The 6,000-nt window shown below is 48.2% G+C and overlaps 1 protein-coding gene across 3 annotated transcripts in view; it reads right to left on the reverse strand.

The window, feature by feature from the left end:
* LOC122941399 overlaps positions 1–1,863 on the reverse strand; it is a 47,961-nt gene extending 46,098 nt beyond the window's left edge. Inside the window, exon 1 of one of the 3 annotated variants that reach the window (XM_044298624.1) lies at positions 1,729–1,863. The gene's annotated coding sequence lies outside the window, so the exon portion shown is untranslated. The remainder of the gene's footprint in view (positions 1–1,728) is intronic. The other 2 variants (XM_044298622.1, XM_044298623.1) reach the window with 2 other exon arrangements.
* Between the last annotated feature and the right edge of the window lie 4,137 nt (positions 1,864–6,000).

The following is a 6,000-nucleotide window of genomic DNA, read 5'->3' on the forward strand; positions in this document are numbered from 1 at the left end:
TTCCAATATAGTATATCTTCTATGCAACTTATCATTTGGCTATATTAGCCTGCCTACATTCATTGCGCTGCCTGTGCTGTTCATAGCGCGCCCTGCGCCCTGAAGTCTAAGCTATATTGGTACACCATAGACTTTTTCCAGGGTGCAGGTCCCCACAGTGAGGACTCTAAGTGCCACCTCTGGCACCCGTGCCATAAGTTCGCCACCACTGACCTATACTGTGTAACTGCATTTTATATGTTTGTTGTAATATACAGTATATCCTGTTCATTTGCACTGTATTTGCACAGCACTGTGCAAAGGGTTAATGAACACTGACAGGCCTTTAGGACTTTCTAGCGAATGAGAAGCGGGTAATTTTTCACAGTACCATAAGGTTTAAAGAAGAGCAATGAGCATGTTTTAGGTCATCAGTATCTGGTCGGTGGGAGTCCAAAATCCAGGACCTCCGCCGATCAGCTGTTCAAGAAGGCAGCGGCACTCGCAGTAGCAGCTCAGCCCCATAGAAGTAAATAGGGCTGAGCACGATACCAATCACAGCCGTTATACACTGTACGGTACTGTGCTTGCCGAGCACGGAGAAAGCCTTGGTGCTCACAGGAACGCCAGTGCCTTATCAGGCAGCTGATCGGCAGGGGTCCCAGATGTCAGACCCCCACTGATCATATACTGATGACCTATCCTGAGGACAGGTCATCAGTATTAAAATCTCAGAAAAAACTTTCAATGAAGGGATGACAGCTGATAACAGGAGATCAAGACATGTTTCCCTGATTAGAAATAGTACAACGTTTTTTATAGTCGTTTGTACTGTTGATGTATGCAGTTTTGTGAAAAGTTTGACAATTTAAAGGGAGTCTTTCACCTAAAATCACCATTATAGAACAATCACCTCAGGATCTCCATTACATTCCCCATATTAGAATGCTACCTTTAATATTGCTGTCCATCGCCGATTTTCTCAGAAAAACGCTTTTATTCAATATGATAATTAACTTCTATAGGTGCCCAGGGGCGGCGTTCATGCAGCCGGTGCCCATGCCGCATGGCGCTTTTCATACCAAACCCCTCCTCTTTCACCCCTCTAGCCCGCCCTAGGTTCTTCTGATTTACCTCCTCCCTTCAGTGAGAAATCCCAGCTAGTTTGGGATGTACGGGCCGGCGCATGCGCATTAAACGCACAGGCGTGAAGATTCTGTTGAACGGGTGCAGGTGCTGCATTTCTCACTGAAGGGAGGAGGTAATCAGAAGAACCTAGGGAGGGCCAGAGAAGTGAAAGGGGAGGGGTTTGGTATGAAAAGTGGCAAGGGGCATGGGCACCAGCCCCATGAACGCCGCCCCTGGGCACCTATAGAAGCTAATTATCATATTGACTAAAAGTGTTTTCTGAGAAAATCAGCGATTGACAGCAATATGGAAGGTAGCATTCTAATATGGGGAATGTAATGGAGATCCTGATGTTAGTGTTCTATAATGGTGATTTTAGGTGAAAGACTCCCTTTAAGCTACAAGTTGATATCAAAGTGGTTAGACTAGCAATATGCAGATCACTTGTCAACCTGGTATCTCTTCTTTTAATGCACTCTTGCCTACCCCCCCCCCCCCCCCCCCCCACACACATAAGAACACACCCAATAAAAGTTGAAGTTCAGCAGAACTTTCACGTAAATGCTTTTAGGAAGTCACTGAAGACATTTTTGCCCGAATGCTGCTTGTTATGTCCCTTACCTTCACTCTAGTCTACAAGCCTCTGGTCCACCGGTATTCTTTTCAGACACTCCGGGCTGATTTCAGTAAATGAATGCACTTCTAGTGAAATTGAAACTGAACTTCTAGGAGGGAGGGATTGCACAAAGTAACAGGAGCTCAAAGAGGAAGAGGGAGTGGTAGTTACTCTCTGTACCTCCCAACCAAGCCAGAGTCCTAGCTAGAACCTTTACATACCAATGACTTGTGCAGAGGATTTACGCCATTGTACGTGCTGTTTTTCAGATACCTCTGTGCCCCATAATAGCTATGATAGACATATTTTGTTACTTATTGCCCTTGTCCCAAAGCCATGCCTTCTGCATATATGACCATGCTGCTTCTGCCCTCTGGTAGTGTAATTCTAAGGCTACTTTCACATCTGCATTTTCCTTTCCGGTTTTGAGATCCGGCAAAGGATCTCAAAACCGAAGGAAAACACTTCAGTTTTGTCCCCATTCATCGTCAATGGGGATAAAACTGAAGAGACAAGAACGGAGCACACCAAAATGCATTCTGTTCTGTTTGGTTGAATTCCCATGCTAGACACAAAACTGCTGCAAGCAGCATGGGAAATCGAACATGCCATATCTGGCATCAAAAACCATGTAAGTCGATGGTTCCGGATCAGTTTTTTTCTGACACGAAAAAACTGGATCCTGCACCCATTGACTTACAATGGTATGGTAATTTTCGATATAATACGGCCGGATCCATTCTGAATGAATGCAGCTAGTTGTAGTATTGAAACGTATGTGTTTTTCTCCGGTTTTGAGATCTATTGCCGGATTTCAAAACCGGAAAGGAAAACACAGATGTGAAAGTAGCCTTAGCCATCTAGGAGTGAGTAAGGCCCACACAATACCTCTCAATTTTGAAAGAATGGAAAGTGGGAAAACTCCTGCGATCTGCTTACATGGCGTGTCAGTTTTTGTTTATATTGAGCAAACTTCTAATCCCACCCAACCCATCCATATGTGCTGTGGGCATTTGCTCTGGTAGACAGGTTAGCAGACGCAATATAGAGGCAAGGAGCCAGGTTGTAAATTAAACTTCAGTGTTTTATTCACACTCAGCAGAATCTAACAGTCTTGGTGCTTGTCCACCCACAGCAAAAACAAAACAACGTTCACCTGGCATCCTAGGTGTCAGTTCACACCTGGCTGAATGCTCAGCCACAAAAAAAGTTCACTGGCAGGCTTCCAGGTGGCCTGCACGCCTGTTTTCAGTCTTCAGCCTAGAGGACTCCACAGCTTCACTGTCAGGTGGAGGTAAAATCCACACCACCTGACAGTGCTGACTGCTTTAAAGCCTGGCAAGACTCGGCCTGGAACGTGGGGAGTAGCCACACACCCAGCACTTTGGCTACTCCCAGTAAAAGCCGTCCCAGATCATCTTTACAGCCATCCTAAACAGCTGAAGTTTCAGACTGCAATCTGCAATAATGACACTTGATAAAAACTGGCTTTTACCTCACCGAGGCAAGGAACCTCGGTGACACATACCGACCATCAATGACGGCTCCTTGTTTCTTCCTACATACCTCCCCCCTTTGTTTAACCCTGAGGGGGTGGACACACATTAAACAGTGTACTTGGGACAGGGCATCCACGTTTCCTAGCAACCGGCCTGCCCTGTGTTCCACCGAAAACTTTAAATTTTGCAAAGACAGAAACCACCGGGTGACCCTGGCATTTCTGTCCTTGGCCTGGGTCATCCATTTGAGAGGGGAGTGGTCGGTCACCAGACGAGACTTTCTCCCCAACAAATAATAGCGGAGAGACTAGAGTGCCCACTTGATAGCCAGGCACTCTCTCTCCACTATACTGTACCTGGTCTCGGCTGGGGTATGCTTCCGGCTGAGGAAGACAACGGAATGCTCCTCCCTGTTGACCTCCTGAGACAGTACAGCACCGAGACCCACCTCGGAGGCATCAGTCTGTACTATAAACTCCCTTTTAAAGTGGGGCGTCACCAAAACCGGGGACCCACACAGGGCCAACTTCAAAACGGAGAAAGCCTCTTCCGCCTGCTAATTCCATGGGACCGTCACTAACTTGCGTCCCTTCAAAAGGCCTGTCAATAGTGCGGCCACTGTAGCAAAGTGGGGGCCAAACCTCTTATAGTATCCCACTATTCCCAGGAACGACTTTACTTGCCGAGTAGTGACAGGTCGGGGACAATTCCGAATTGCCTCAATTTTGTTCACCTGAGGTTTGATAACTCTGCACCTAATTACATACCCCAGATACTTGGTCTCTTCTAACCCTATCGCACACTTTTTTGGGTTAGCGGTTAAGCCAGCCTTCCTAAGGGAGTCCACTACAGCCTGTACTTTAGGTAGGTGACTTTTCCAGTCGGTATTGTGGATAACGATATCGTCCAGGTACGCCGAAGCGTACCGACGATGTGGACAGAGTACAATGTCCATTAGCCTTTGAAACGTGGCGGGAGCTCCATGTAGACCAAAGGGTAATACTTTGTACTGATACAGCCCCTCTGGTGTGATGAAAGCGGTTTTCTTCTTGGCAGCCTCTGTCAGGGGTACCTGCCAGTACCCTTTGGTGAGGTCCAAAACCGAAAAATACCGGGCTTGGCCTAACTTCTCAATAAGCTCCTCCACTTGGGGCATGGGATATGCGTCAAACTTGGAAACCTCATTAAGTTTGCGGAAGTCGTTACAGAATCGTAACGTGCCGTCCGGCTTGGGTATTAAGACTATGGGACTGGCCCATTCACTTTTTGACTCCTCTATGACACCTAGCTGTGACACCTAACATCTGCTGCACTTCTTCCGAGATGGCTTGTAGCCGCGACTCAGGTATCCGGTATGGCTTCAACCGGATTCTAGCCAGAGGCTCAGTGACAATGTCATGTCGAAAGATAGAAGTGCGTCCAGGGAGGTCTGAAAACACATCTGTGTTCCTGCTGACAAACTCCCTGCCCTCCTGAGTCTGTTTAGAGGAAAGGTTGTCAGCAATCTTTACTGTGGCAACTGCTTCCCTCGTATCAGACTGTGGGACTGGAAACTCTACCCCCAGAAAACCCGGCCGGGGTCTGTTGTTCGTACTGGTCTCCCTATCTTTCAACGGTTTCAGTAAGTTTACATGGTACACCTGCTCTGGCTTTCTCCGCCCGGGCTGGAGTACCTTGTAGGTTACCTCCCCAACTTTTTCGAGCACTTCGTAGGGATCCTGCCACCATCCGCTCTTGCATCCCAAGTGACATACTCAATCACACTTTTATGCAGTGTGGGTTGTTGTTCCCACGCCTCTTTGGCTATGTCCAACAGATAACACGGGTGTCGACCATTCAGCAGTTCGAATGGCGAGAGCCCAGTAGAGGCCTGGGGCACCTGTCGCACTGCGAACATGAGATAGGGCAGTAGAAGATCCCAATCCCTCCCATCTTTACACACCACCCGCTTTAACATGTTTTTCAATTAAACTTCTCTACCAGGCCTGTAGTAGTTTACTGAGTTCCCTCATGACTTCTGACATAAAAGGGATCCCCTGGTCGGTCAGAATCTCTTTAGGTAGGCCCACTCGGGAAACCATCTCCATTAACTCTTTGGCTATAAGTTTGGCAGAGGTATGTCACAGCGGCACTGCCTCTGGGTACCGAGTGGCATAGTCCAGGACTACCAAGATCTGTTGGTGCCCTCTAGAGGACTTCGGCACTGGGCCTATGAGATCCATAGCGATCCGCTCGAATGGAACCTCAATAATCAGGAGAGGGACCAGGGGACTATGGAAATGTGGCTGGGGACTGGTTATCTGGCAGGTTGGGCAAGACTTGCAATACTCTTCCACCTCTCTGAAGTTAAACCTCTCACTGGGCCAGTAAAACTGCTGTAGAATCCGGTCCTGCGTTTTCTGCTGGACCAGGTGTCCCCCAAGAACATGTTGGTGGGCTAGCTCCAACACAAGCTTGCGATACGCCTTGGGCACCACCAACTGTTCAATATGCTCACCCCGAAGTTGATTTACCCGGTACAGCATCTCCTGTTGAACCACAAAAGGGGGGAACATAGACTTGGCCCCCGGTTGTTGCGGCTCACCATCAACTACTACCACATTTTCCCAGATCCTGGTGCTGTGCTGTACCAAAATTGTCTCCAGAGACGTTGAGGTCTGCCAACTCCGGACTCGGCGGCAAATCCTCCACATCGCCCACCATTGCATTCAGTGGGGTTGGCTCCCCCCCTTCCACTGCAGTGGCGGCCACCCCTACTGCTGGCCCTTCGGCCTCAGG

Source organism: Bufo gargarizans, chromosome 6, assembly GCF_014858855.1.
Source record: "Bufo gargarizans isolate SCDJY-AF-19 chromosome 6, ASM1485885v1, whole genome shotgun sequence".
In the NCBI taxonomy this organism is placed as follows: Eukaryota; Metazoa; Chordata; class Amphibia; order Anura; family Bufonidae; genus Bufo; species Bufo gargarizans.